Consider the following 14,849-nt stretch of genomic DNA (forward strand, 5'->3'; position numbering starts at 1 on the left):
CGTTGGGCACAGAAGCGCTGCCGGCGCAGGGCTCGGTGCCCGGCTGCCCTGGGTAGCGCTGGGGAGGGGGCGCAGGGCCCCGCGCCCCCCCCCCCCCCCCCCCCCGCTTCCCCGGGGCTGCTCCGGCCGCCGCTGCCGAGTCCCCGTCCCCGGGAGGCAGGTGGAGAGGCGGCGGCGCGCCCGTGGGATGCTCGGACTTAGAGAGATTGTGGCCCGCGAAGCGGCCACGGTTGCATGCTGCGTTTTTCCCTCAGCCCGAGATGCCCTTCAGTCCCTTCGCCGCAGCTCCAGTTCTGCCTGAAATTAACAGTATTACAGAGAGGAGAGAGGCTCCTTCTACCACGTTTGATGTAAGGAAAGGGAAGGTTTTGGGCGCTGCTGCAATAGCCCCAAATAGTATGAGATATAAAAAGAATTTTTTGGCCTCTTAGCCATGGAAGTTGAAAGCAAATATAGTACTGGCTTTTCGCTGGCCACCAATCACCACTGTGGTCAGCAGACGTTTGATCATCACTCCCCACTCCCTTTGCTCCCTGCCATCTGTTTGGAAGTGCTGCAGGAAGACAGAGAGGAGGGGTGGGGGGGTTAACTACTTTGTAGTCTGATTCTGAAGTCCTTACAGAGACAGAACTGTTGACTTCAAGGAGCTTTGCCCAAGCAAGGACTGCAGGATCAGAGGTTGTTTTTGGTCCCCAGCAGTGCATGGATTTTTTCTTCCCAAGCCTGAAACCAAAACTTGTGCCTAGGTACATACAGGGAAGCGAGTGCTCATAACCTGAACGAGGTGCACAAAATGACAACATTAATAAAGCTCTGTTTTCCAGAAGGATGAAGGGTCACTCGTTACCCTTTATATTCTTGGGGGAAAAATGGTGAAAATCAGCACCTTAGTGTGTCAGCTGTCACCATTACTTGGCTTTCTAGATGGAGTTGGTTAGCTTTGCTTCCTGTTGTCTAGTGCTAAAAAAGATGCAGAATAAAGCAAATGGTTTGAAACACCAAGGCAGAATCTTCTCTTGTCTTAAATCCATGCCAGCCCGTTATGCTCGATACGCCTTTTGGAATGTAATGGGGGACAAAACGCAGCCCCTTTCATCATGTTTTCAAATATTCTTCCTTCAAAAGCTTGTTGAAATTGCATAGAGGGAGAGGCAGGTGAGATTCCAGAGCGATACCATAATTGCACAGGTGTAATTTTGTCTCTCTCCAAATTTCTGTTCACAGGTTGATTGAAATCCATTGTATTTGGCAAGGATCGTCTAGATTGGCAGGTTTATACAAAGGTCCCATAATACTCTGAATTATATAGCTTGGCGGGTTCCTGGGCTTGAAAAAGTACTCACAGGAAATATCTCTGCTAGATACAAATGAGAGGTGGCAGGTAGAAGGTAAATGAAATGGGAGGGAGGGATGCAATTTGCTTCTATGGCACTTTCTGCTGAGTACGCAAGTTCCACTTGCTAGAAATGTGTCTGCTCCTGCTGACGGATTTGTCCTGCGTAATGGTCATTGTCCAGCTCTTATTTACTGTTTCAGGTTTTTGCAGGGAATTTTTTTTTCACTGTTGGTTGTATTTGATCTTGTCAGCAGTAGCAATCAGACAGTATGAGAAACGAGCTCCATCTTTAACCTAGATTTGAACAGATTTTTTCCTAAATTTAACCAGTGTGAACACAGGAGGAGATGAGTATAATTAACCCTGGAATTGCAAGCAGTGCTTTTCCTGGGATAACCTCACAGCAGGTCAAGGTGTCACTTTGCACAGCCGTTCGTCACATGTTTTCAGTAGATGGCACGCACAGAGCAGAGAACAGCATTTGTCTCAGAAATGCGTAGCTTCATGTATGTCTGCTGGGCTGTATGCAAGCAATTTTAAAGAAACGCCCTGCATGTTGGAGAGGGAGGTGTGCTGTTAAACTGGAACTGCAGTGTTGCTGCTCCTAGCCCAGTCCCAGTGCTCCCGTTCTAGCAGGAGGATCTGTGAATTCCTATTGGAAGGGAAGGGAAGAGCGGGGAGAGACTTTCCCCAGAACTGTCATAATAATTAGTATACCTTTCTAAAAGCAACTTCAAGAGGTTCGGCAGGGGGACTTTATCTTCTAAGTGTGGTGCAGCAGAAGGCACCAGTTTCTCTACACAGTGGGCTCTAGCAGAGGCACCAGCACATGCTGTTAGAGTTGAAGTCAGTGTTATTCGACATGGGGAGGAGAAGAGATGCAAGGAGTTTTGCTTCTGAGCTCTGAATGGGTGCCTAGAGCTGTTTTTAAGATAAATAAATCCGCATAGTGCAGAAAGCATAACAAGTACATCTGAATTCTAGACAAGACAGTTTTTCCCTTAGCTCTGATTTATACCTGGTAGCATTAGCAGCTGTCATCCGAGTGTCCTTATTATCAAGCTCCTTTAGCACCTCCACTTATTCTCTAAGCTTAGCATTTAAGAAGCCCACCTTGCTTTTGCACTGTCATTTTTCATGTGGCCACCACACATCCACCTGTCAGAGATGGTTTGCATCACAAATATAGATGCGTGCACACATGATTACTTGTTTAGATGCAGCATACCAGTCAGAGGAGAGCATCAACTATAGATAAATATGTACTTAGCCAAATAAGCAGGTGAGAAATATACGCCCAAAGGGGATTTGGAGCAGTCTTATGGGTGAAGGCTGGAGTTGGTTGGTTTGGGAGGTTTTTTTTCAGTCCAGCTGATTGCCCACATGTTCTTACTCATGTAAACACTAAACTGTTGTCAGTGCCTGTATTGCCTTGCAGAACGTAAATTTAGGCGCAAACATGCAGACAGATTCTTGTTTAGCTGCGCTTCTTTTGTATAGCACCTTCAACAGGCAATTCTTGTACTGCAAGGTGGGGTGGCCAACTCTTGGATTTAACCAGAGTCCCGCAATATTCAGTGTGTTTTCTAAAGTTCCCTGTTGTGGAGCTGTGTGACACCGCCACAACCTAAACTATTTAGCCTGTTTCAAAGGATCCCAAATCTGCCAGGTTTTAAATTCTTGTGATTTTTTTTTTTAAATCAGCCTAGCATTTTCACTGCTTGCCATCGTCAGTGCTGCTCACATTCCTTTCACTAAGCTACTAGCTGGGCTTCAGTTTAAGCTCCAAGAGTTTTACCTTAAAGGGACAGCCTCTCACATCTGCAAAATCCAGTGCTGCCATGTTCTTACACGGGCCTGCCGATACCCCTTCATTTCACCACAAGCCTTGCTGATAAATGTCACCAGATGCAAGAGCAGCAGCATGGTCAAGGCTCCCAGAAGTTGCTAGGGTTGGCAAAGAAAAAGCCTACTAACAGCATAGAGCCTCGCAGAATGAATGTGAGGCTGTAATGGAAACAGGCCTTTCTTTATGATTCACTGACGGTCTCTGACCTTGAGGAAGTCACTTGACCTCTTTTTGCCTCTCTCAGCTTTATTGAAAAATAAAGAACAGGGACCACAATCTCATCCTGATGATGCATTTAACTGAGTTTCCCCCAAGTCAGTGGTTTGTGTTCTTTTAAAAAAAGATGAATGTATGAAGAATGCCTGTGGAAAAGCAAGCTGGCCAAATATCCCTGGGGTCACAGTCTCCTTTCCACTCCTATAGCATCTTTGATCCAGAAGAATCACAGAATCACAGAATCACAGGTTGGAAGGGACCTCAGAGATCATCTAGTCCAACCTTTCTAGGAAGAGCCCAGTCTAGACAAGATGGCCCAGCACCCTGTCCAGACAAATCTTGAAGGTGTCCAACGTGGCTGAGTCAACCCCTTCCCTGGGGAGATTATTCCAATGGTGACTGTCCTCACTGTGAAAATTTTTCCTTTTGTGTCCAGTCAGAATCTCCACAAGAGCAGCTTGTGTCCATCCCCCCTTGTCCTCTCCATGTGACTCCTTGTAAAGAGGGAGTCTCCATCTTCTTTGTAGCTACCCCATAAGTACTGGTACATGGGGATGAGATCCCCTCTAAGCCTCCTTTTCTCAAGGCTGAACAAACCCAGCTCTCCCAGCCTATCCTTGTACGGCAGCTTCCCAGTCCTCTGATCATCCTGGTGGCCCTTCTCTGGACCCCTTCCAGCCTGGCCACATCCTTTTTGTATGGCGGGGACCAGAACTGTACACAGAACTCCAGGTGTGGCCTGACCAGCGCTGAGTAGAGCGGGATAATGACTTCTTTATCTCTGCTGGTGATGCCCTTTTTGATGCAACCCAGCATCCTGTTGGCCTTCTTGGCCGCAGCAGCACCCTGTTGGCTCATGTTGAGCTTCCTGTCCACCAGGACCCCCAGGTCCCTTTCCACAGAGCTGCCCTCCAGCCAGGTGGATCCCAGTCTGTGCTGCACTCCTGGATTATGTTTTCCCTGGTGCATGACCTTACACTTCTCCTTGTTGAGCTTCATAAGGTTCTTGCTGGCCCACTCTTCCAGCCTATCCAGGTCTCCCTGCAGAGCAGCTCTCCCTTCTGGAGTGTCTACTTCCCCACTCAGTTTGGTGTCATCCGCAAACTTCATCAGGCTACACTTGATGCCGTTATCCAGATCACTTATGAAGATGTTGAATAACATTGGGCCCAATATTGATCCCTGGGGGACCCCACTAGTGACAGGTTGCCACTTGGAAAAGGAGCTATTTACCACCACCCTTTGGGTGCTGCCTGCCAGCCAGTTCCCCACCCACTGCACAGACCACTTGTCTAGGCCATAACGCATTAATTTCTCCAGGAGGAGACTGTGGGGGGACACCGTATCAAAGGCCTTGGAGAAGACCAGGTAAACAATGTCCACTGCCTGCTCCATGTCAACCAGGCAAGTCACTGTGTCATAGAAGGCCACGAGGTTTGTCAAGCACGATCTGCCTTTAGTGAAGCCATGTTGGCTTTTCCCAGTCACGTGCTTCATTTGACTTGTGATGGCCCCCAGGAGGATTCATTCCATAACTTTCCCAGGGATTGAAGTCAGGCTGATGGGCCTATAGTTACCCGGATCCTCCCTCGAGCCTTTCTTGTAGATAGGGGTAACATTTGCCTTCCTCCTGTCCTCTGGGACATCCCCCGTTCTCCACGACTTCTCGAAGATTATGGAGAGTGGCCCTGCGATGATGTCAGCCAGCTCTCTCAACACCCTCGGGTGGATGGTGTCAGGGCCCATTGGTTTGAAGGCGTCAGGCTCCTGTAGTAACTCATATACTAACTCTTCCTTCACTGATGGTGGGTCGGTGTTAGGATCAATCAGCAATTTTGTTCCCAAAGCCTGGGACACTACGGTGCTGGTAAAGACAGAGGTGAAGAGAATTATATTTAACAGGAGACAGAAAATCAAAACAGATTCCAAACAAATTAGAAATTAAGACTGCAGTAGCTGTTGGTGATTGATTCTGCTTTTCTGTTTAACAGTGGGCCTATGTTTTCCTTCTTTTTCTGCTTATGGTTGACATGCCTGAAGAACCCTTTCTTGTTATTTTTGACATCTACAGCCTGTTTCAATTCAAGCTGGGCTTTTGCTTTTCTAACTGCATCTCTGCACACTCTGGCAATGCCCTTGTAGCTCTCAATGGATAATCCTCCACTTCTCCATCTCTGGTATGCTTCCCTTTTGGGTTTGAGTAGACCCAGGAGGTCATGGTTGAGCCAAGGGGGCCTCTTGCTCTGCTTATTTCCCTTTCCTTTGTAGGGGATAAATTGGCTTTGTGCTTCCAATAGAGAGTTCTTGAAGAACTCCCAGCTCTCACTAGCTCCTTTGTCTTCCATGGAAGCTTCCCATCGAATCCCTCCCAACTGAGCCCTGAGTGAACTGAAGTTTGCTGTTCTAAAATCCAGAACCCTTGTCTTAGAGCTGACCTTCAGCACACTCAGCAGGATCCCGAACTCCACAATATTGTGGTCGCTGCAGCCAAGGCTGTCACTAACCGAGATGTTACAAAGCAGGTTTTATCGGTTTGTGAACAGCAAGTCCAGCAGCGCCTCATTCCTGGTTGGCACATCTAACATTTGTATCAGAAGCTTAAATGCTTTATGCACTGCATGAAGGAAGGGCAGAAATGCATGCAAGTAGGAATCATTTACTTACTACAAATACAATCGTTACTCTCATTAAATGCAATTATCACTTTATTCCAGTATTACTGCCTAAACGTTTACAGGGTCAAAAGGACTATGTGTGCTCTGGAGAAAGAAACAAGTCCTAGTTGTTCCAAAGCAGCAAAACACTAAGGGTAAGCATAGTTTTAAGCTGTTCTGGTGAGGGAATGTTACAGTGTGATAGCCAAACCTTTGTTCATTCTCCTAAGCATGCAGACATGCTAGAGCTAATCCTGGCAGGAGAAATTGAACCAGAGAACTGGGGACAAGGAACAGTGCTGGGATATCTGGATTTCTAATCCTTCCTCCATACACTAGGCAATTGTATTACCTTCACCAAATCTTTTCATTCTTCGAACTACAGTTTATCCATCTGCATTGATTACATCTTGGGAGTACAGGAGGGCTTTGTTAATTGCATGAATGTCAATTAAGTGTAATGCATTTATACACCTGTTCAGGTATGTTTAGTTTAGTATAGGAATCTCAGCAGGAGGGCACGCATACCTGCACAGAGCATTACAAAATGTAGCCATCCAAGATATATCTCAGCCAGATAATGAGGTTTGGCCTCCTACACTGGCAGAAATGTACATTAGTACAAAACATGGCACTTCCACCATCATAGGAACCTTCAAGCACCCTTGGGCTCCAGATTGGGGCATGGGTACTACCAACCATAACCAAGTAGCACAGGCATTGGTGAGTAGTTCCACTGAGAAATCTGAGTAAAAAATACTTACAACACTTAATCCAAGTAAAAATATAACTAAACATAAGAAAAGCTGGTAAAACTTGTCTCCACTGACCACCCACTAGGACCCTTCCCAAGGAGTCTCTGCTAAAATTCCCATCCCAGTATATAGTCGTTAACAAGTACAGACTCTACCAGGACATGTGGTGCTGTGGGTGTTAAAGCAGTCTTGGATTGTTGCTAGATGTGAAGCTTTTTTTTTAATGTGCTGCATCAACAAAAAACGCCCTCTGTAAGGATGCCGTGCAATGGGAAAGAGAGACAGCAGCAAACAGAGCAGGATGTGGTCTGCACTTCCACTGATTAAGATGGGAGTTTCCTGATGCCCTTTGGTTAGATACATCTACTCAGCCAGAGTGCATGGGAATATCTTGTTTTACAGGCCTGATGCAATTAATGCTCCAGGTAGGTGCAACTGCAGCAGGGAATAAACACAGATGACTGTGTGTGGTTTTTTAGTGACAGGCCCAAACCCTGACATGTATTTAAGAAAGAATTGGGATTTGAAGCTCTTGTTATAAATTAGTTGTTGGAAATACTCTGTATTTAGCTATTCCCTTTTGTTTTGGAGGGCAAAATTCTCCCTTTTCAGGGAGGAGTTTCTTGTGCATCAAGAGGGTGGAATGGAAATACATCCAGATGCTGGGGGGGCGCGGGGGAAGGGAGGAAGAGAAGGGGTGGCAAGCTGCCTCCAAATTTGGTTTAAGTGCTACATATCTGACAGTATCACTCTTGCTGAGGCAGGAGATGCATTTTGCTCTATGTCACTCTTTTTCCCAAGCCTTTCCAAAACTTAAGGCTCTGGTGGAGTGTTTTTTTGCAGCCACTTCTACCACATGTTTAATTCCCTTTGCATGAGGAAAAGCCTGTCCCAGCTGACCTTGTCACCATTTGCCTGAAACAGAGAGCGTTGGGAAGGTTTAGAGCCCCTTGCCAGACTGCCCTGAGGAGCTGCAGTCTTGGTGAGCTGAGATCCGTCCATGTCAGGCTACAGCTCACCGTGGGAGATGAAGCAGGAGATGTCAAAAATCAAAAGCTTCCTTGAGGACAGAGTAGTGGTTAATTTGTTTACCTAAAGAGTACTGTAGTAGCACATCCTGCCAGCTTTACTCCATGCTCTTCTGAAATGCTGTCCTGGAGTTTCCTCCAGCAAAGTCCTGCAGTGAGTCATAGCCTTTTACACCTCCACAGGTTTCCATCAGTGCTGTACAGAAGATGGTTCAGCTGGTTCAATAAAACCTAGTGTCAAAATCAAAGCTGTTTCCCAGTCTTTTGCTAAATACACCCATGAGCTCCATGGTTACCTCCTTTTCTGGGAGCTGGGCCACCTCTGCATGGTTCAGCAGGTGGAGCATCCTTCTCTTCCTCCTGTTCACTTAGGCTCAGACCCAGAAATTTCTAACCCAACTCCAGACCTGTTTCTCCAGCCTTTCTCCTAGACATGTTTATCATTTCAGCAGCACATCCCCAGTTCCTCATCAGTGTCATCTGAGCAGTGCAACTGATGCTCCAAGAATGGAGGGTCATCAGATGTCTTCACATCAGGATTTTAGGATGAGTTCTAATGCACACCTGACAAAGGAGGTTGCTGTGAGGAAAGGAACGGTAAAAGTAAACAGTACAAATAAAAAGGGAGGTCTAAATGTTGCCAGGTCCCAGTTTCTTCTTGACATTGTGCCATCTCGCAGAAAACATGCAAAGGTCTATGAAACTGAAGAAACAAAATTAAGAAAGGGAGAAGATTCATAATGAAGTTTTGAGAAAATTTCCTGGCTATTTATTTTCTTCTTTGTTCTCTCACTTCATGGATGAGAAACTGATACAGAAGGAAGACAACTGTTTATTAATCTTGTTTTCAGCTTACTCAGGCAAACGTACCAGTGACTAATACTGAGGGTTAAAAATGCTTTGAAAAAGAGTCAATATTAACTATCATTAACTAGAAAGTTGTTACTAATGGCTGCTCAGGAATCTGTCTCCTTTTGTTCATGCCTGCACTGCATCTTGGATGGGAAACAGTAAGCTTAGGACATTGATAGATGAATGCAGGTAAATCTTCTTGTGGAGCATTATTATTCTGTTCTCTTTAACAAAGATAGTAGAGTCAGTGCAGTTTCTGGAAGCTTTGCTGGAATTGCTGAAGGTAGCTTCAGCCAGGGCACACTCACCTGTGTGGTGCTGGGAGGTGGTGGTAGGACACTGTAGCTTGCCCTGTTCTTACACACTGACAGCCGTTGAAGGTGGGGTTGGAGTAGGAAGTCTGTCTCGGTATAGCCATTTGGAGTTTAGGATGCTGCTAGAAACAATACTAAGGCAATTCATGGAAATGAATTAGGCGCAGTCACGTTTTTTCTCTGTGATAACCCACGGCAGAAGCGACAGCTGGGAGCAATGATCTTTAGCTGTCATAGCTTGATGTGCCAGAACTCATCTGTTACTATCCATAGGCAATAGCTAATGTCATGATCTTTACTTCAAAATCCACTCCATTCTCCCCACTCTCCAAAATCCTTGACACACCATTGCCCTGCGGCTCATAGGTTGGATAGCACCATCTGCTTCTCCTTGGCTTTGTCCTGTGTACCCAGTTCTCCTATCACATTTCTCAGCTCAGGACTCGGGGTTGCTTATGCAGTCCGTGCCCTTCCCTATCTGAATTCCACTGTTCACTCTCCCAGTTGCAATGCAGCCATGTCAGACTTTTTGAACTCCCAGACAAAGTTTTGTCCTTTTCCAGGCTTCCCCCATCTCTGTTCTGCCAGTGAGGTCCTCTCATCCCCTTTGTTTTCATACTCTGCCCCACAGCACCTCAGTGCCCCTGATTCCTTTGAGCTGATTTTGCCTGCTGTATCCTAGTTCAGGCTGGACCTTCTCTCCCTTCCTGGGCCTCCTCAAGGCCTATCTCTGCTGTGACACCTACAGGAACCCAGTCATTTGGTGCTGGTTACCTATTTATACATAACAAGGAGGAGCACCTCCCCACAACAGCATGTGACTATATTCAATATCTTCACACCCTTTGTCATTCATCTTTATGGATTACCAGCTCTGCTGATCAGGGGCATGAATTTTAACATGTGCTTGTCCTGTGTAGCCATGATCACAACTTTGCCTGTCACAGCAGCACGTCCTCATTTTTAAAGCCCTAAGCTGTGTAAATCACCATCCCAAAATGGTTCTACAACAGCCTCTCAACAGGAGTCAGGGGAAAAAGCAGTCTTGTGCTGTTTGCAACTTTAGTAGTTGTGGATCTGTTTGCCAAAGAATCCAGAACTGCCTGACGAGTCCTGTGTCCTGAGCTCCTGAATTTATCATGACATCTCAGTCCTGTTCAGTCATAGGTACCATTGACAAGGTAGGAACCGCAACTCTGTGTATGTTCCTGAGTGGAGAGAACAACCATTCTTAGGCTGCTGCGTAAGCCTTTCAGGATGCAGGACACCAATCTTTGGTTGCCAGACTACAGCATTTTTCCTTCTCCAATACATCCACATTTGACAAGTCAAATCCCTGCCCTACTAAAGCAAATACTTTCCTAGCCACTGCTCAGTATTCCCTTTCTTTCTTTAGTAGGAGTACTGCCCATTGCATTTACTTGCTGTGAGTTTAGGGGCTGTCATGTAGATTGTTCTGCATCGATGGAAACAGCAACTCCTTTCATATCAGAGTGGCAGGCAGCAAAACTCTTCTAATCTAGCCATCGATCTAGTTGCCTGGGAGCTGCTGGAAAGGAGCAGCTGGGTCAGCCAGCAAAAAGCCACCAAACTAGCGTTCCTCAAATTTTTATTCCAAAGCTCCTGTGACGCCCTCATTGCAACTGTCAGTTTTCACACCTCTGGTGTTACTCTGGCCTGGCCACATCAGGGACACATAAACAGCTCATTTCCTGCTTGAGGAAACTCAAGTGAGATATCTACCTTGCTATGAGTCACCTTATTCTGTAAAGCAAGAGAGGCTTCAGGGCCCTCTTGGTAGAACCTAATCAGGCAGTGGTGGAAATTTGCTACCTGTCTGATGTGTCTGTAAGGCTTAGCCTAACGTGCAAAGACTGAATTCAGATCAGCCTGGATGGATGCTGCTTATCTTAGGTCTTTTCCAACTTGGACAACTCTTGACTCCAGGCAGCAGCGCTCTTTACTGCTATCTGAAGCAGGTGGATGGGAGAATACAAAACAAGCGGTGGGGTATCTTTGTCCTGCACATTCCCCAGCATAGTGTGTGGGAGAGGAAATTTACTCCTGGAAGCAAATTAAAAGCAGAGGAAGTGTCTGGGACTTGAAAATTTATGTCAGACCTTTAGTGCTTCCTTTGGCTATTCCTGGGCTGATGAGACTAACAAACGTCTGCCTCCTGTGTGCTGTGCTATCCCTACAGTCACCATCTAATCCACAAATCCACCCTGATGTGAAAAGCATCTTTATGATATAAAGAACGATCTTTCAACCAACTGCAGGGAAGAAGCTGTGAGAATTAGCATTCCTCTGCTCCACTCCTGCTCCCGGAGAGGAGAAGGGCAAAAAGATTTATATTTCATCCACTCTTTCAGAGAATGAACAAGCCCCATGGAATGGCCATAGCCTCTCCCAAACAGGAGCTGCCCAGGGAGGTCATCACCCCACTCAGCTGATCTTGCAGAAGCAGAACAACGAGAGGAGTCGTCTGTTATGATGCTGTGGAAAACCACCATAAGTCATCCCCAGCCATTGCTCTGCAAAGGCACCTTTTTCTTGTCTAATGCTTCAAAAAGAATCAAATCAGAATCTCTGTCCCATGTCTGTAGCAATGATTCTCTCATCAAACAGTGGGGTGCAAAGTTAAGGCTCAACTCCTTTATCCACCATATTTTTTTAATACTAGCATAATTTAAATCCTAGATTACGATCCTCTTAAATGCTTTGCAGTGATTAATTGCTTAAGACACAGTAGTGCATTCAAGTTGCAAGGAAACCAGAGCAGCATAAGATCCTCACCTATATTGGAAGTACAAAGAAAATGTATTCATTTTCCTTTATACATTCTGTAGCTACTGTGATGGAGCTCAAACTGAGGCAGCTTTGCTCATGGTGTGGGGGTAAATTAAATTAATAGATTAATACAAAATAATTTTTAAAACCCAGGGCTGATTAACTTGGAGTACAGTGCCAGAAGGTATCATGGAGTTAAAGAACCTAATAAGGTTAGAAAAGAAGGCTTAGACACATAACTAATCAGAACATTCACTGCTGTATTAGATAGGATAAAAACTGTAAAGCAAGTATTACATTTTCATGCATGAGAACCACTGCTATCTGGTTTGGATTTATGAATAAACTTCTCTGAGATTTTCATTTCCCTGTTCACGGCCATGTCATATAAATGACTCAGTCATCCTGTGACCAGCTAGCATATTCACATCCTTTTCCTCTTTGGTTGTTTCTATTTCATGAGCTCACAAATTCTACCAGAAATTCCTATTGGTCCCAAAGAGCATGGTCTTAAATTTTGTATTATTGACTTCCATCCCAAATAAATTTACTGCTGCCCACCAGGCCACGTGATTCTTTTTATGTGACATTGTCATCCTCATCCCTTTAACAGTACCTTCCAACTTCATACTGTCAGTAGAGCTCTTCTACTTTTACATCAGGGGCATTAACGAAAACACTAGACAAGCTCAATTCTGAAATTAATTCCTGAGGTGTTCTACTACTGATCTCAGTTTACAGACCAATATGCTCATCAGCAGAACCCATATCCACCACGTAATTCTTATACTGTATCTTCATCTTCCTTAGCTTAACCAAAAAGGCACCATCAAGATGGAGAATTGTATTACTGGCCTGATCCCATGCAATGATGTGGACACTCCTGGTGCCTGAAAACAAGCTCCTTACCTGGGGTGGAAGTTTCCCTCCATGTGCTCCAAATCAGACATGCACTCCTATCTTGATCCTCCACTGCCAGCAATGCATTCCACAGACGTGGTTTATGAAGGGTTTCGGAATGATCTGATATCTTTACCTGAAGCACTTTGCCACAGTTTATATTAAAGAGAAGACATCATATTAGCGGGCTCGTTTATATGCTCCTGCACAGTTCAAACCCTGACTTTCTCAAGCAAATAACATACGGAATCATCCCTCTGGTTTTTAGTTTATTAGTTTTCAGCCTGATTTCCAAAAGAAATGAGTCATAAGCAAGGATGTTTTCTGTGGTCTGCCTGTCAGTCCCCTCTCAACAACTTTCAAACCTGTTGGCCAGCTAGATTTGACGGAGGGGCAGATGTCTCAATGGCACTAAGTTTATACAGTGTAAATGGAGAGCAGAGAAGAGGCAAGGACACTAGAGGCCTAACTACACAAAAGGGTGACACTTAAGCTCATTTTACATTGTCTGTCAAAGCTCAGCCAGGTGACACAGCCAGGGTTTGTTGGCTCTGTTGCTGACAAATCACTCTTCTGTGTAAGTTTTAGTGCATTTTTAAGGAAAATAAGGTTTAAAGAGCTTTGTTTTATACCTCTCTCTCTGCAATTAGTTAGAAAGCAGCAAACTCAGGCATCCTCTGCCTCTTTGGTTCTGTCAGTTTTTCTCCTCTCCATCCCTCCCACAGAGGCCATAAAGGTTTCTCTCTGTTTCAAAATGTCATTAAAATGTAAAGGCTTTGGGCTACACCAGACCTGGATAAAACATGTGAATGAGTTATTATTTTAATGAAGGAAATGTTCCTCCCCATTTGATCTCTACAACTTGCCAGATGAGTCTTTTCAACTGGGGAGAGTTCAAGGAAAAACCAAAAGCATTTCAGTCCCTATCAATTATACATGGCATGAATACACAAGTAGGTGGCCCCAGAGACAGCCTGCTCTCCACCCCTAGTGGACTCTGCAATTGTCAGCCCTTTTGTGTGTCCTGGGAGGTGAACTATGAGCCACCACAGGGCACAGCACATAGATGTTATGCAGCCACATCATCCTGACCTATTTGTGGTACAGGATAAAGCTCTAGCTTTCATCCCAAACTGGACATGGTACAGTAAGCCAGGCTTGAGGCAATTGTATGCACAACTGTCAGTGACCGTTTGAGAGCCTTCAAGCTGTTTCAGCTGCATTTCACAGTATTGCTGTCAGTTGTTTGAACCACTATGAGCAAAGGATGCTTTACCCTTTGGTAGAGAAGGCAGCTTGAAATCCATCACTTCTTCCAAAGCATCTCTCTACTTATAGAAATCCCCTCATGTCTCAGGTGGGTTTAAAAAAAAACAACAAACAACCAAAGAAAACCAACCCCATCATTCCAGTAAGACCTTCATTTCACTGTGTAATATACTCTGGTAAGGATCATAAAATATTTGATAGCACTTGTTAGAGTTGGACCACCGCTGAACTCCAGGCACTTACCATATGGTTGTCACCATTGGAGGTTGCTGATCTCTGATAAAATTCTATGTACTTTTCCCTTTTGAAAATGACTCAAGAGACCAGATTCCTCCAGTGGGTGTCAGTAGCAACAGGAGGCCAGAGGATGAAAGGGTACAATGTAGAGAAGGTGCCACAGTGAGAGAGTAAAGCAACACAAGGTGAACAAAAGCAAACAGCAAGGAAGGGGCGGTAGAATAAATAGCAACTGGAACAGTAGATCTGAAGGCCAGACGTATCTAAAGTCATATTGACTGGACTAGACAAGTACTGATTTTAAAAGATAAAGACAGGTCAAGGATTACTAGATAAATATAAAGTCAGAGCGGAGGAAACCTTGAGGGGATTTAACCTGGCAGATCAACAATAACAGCCCTGGCAAAAGCAAACGCAAGGGACTTCCATCTCTTCTAACGTGGCTGCAGGAGGAGCTAGTATTTATGGATACTACAGAATCCAAATGATTCAGTAGTTAAACACTGACTGAAGCTCCTGTTCTACCAGTGCTTTGCAAGGACTTTGCTCCTACCTCTCCTGGCTGGGAAAAATGAAAGGCATGGAGATTAGAAAATGCAATATGAAGATCACCACCTTAAGCTCTTTATTTTGGTACAATAAAGATTTG

General features: G+C 45.1%; 1 protein-coding gene across 1 annotated transcript in view; it reads left to right on the plus strand.

Annotated features, from left to right (window-relative positions):
- TTC9 (tetratricopeptide repeat domain 9) overlaps window positions 1-14,849 on the plus strand; it is a 31,974-nt gene that overhangs the window by 662 nt on the left and 16,463 nt on the right. The gene's annotated exons all lie outside the window — the stretch shown is intronic.

The sequence above is a fragment of the Phalacrocorax carbo genome, chromosome 10 (genome assembly GCF_963921805.1).
Source record: "Phalacrocorax carbo chromosome 10, bPhaCar2.1, whole genome shotgun sequence".
NCBI classification, from domain to species: Eukaryota; Metazoa; Chordata; class Aves; order Suliformes; family Phalacrocoracidae; genus Phalacrocorax; species Phalacrocorax carbo.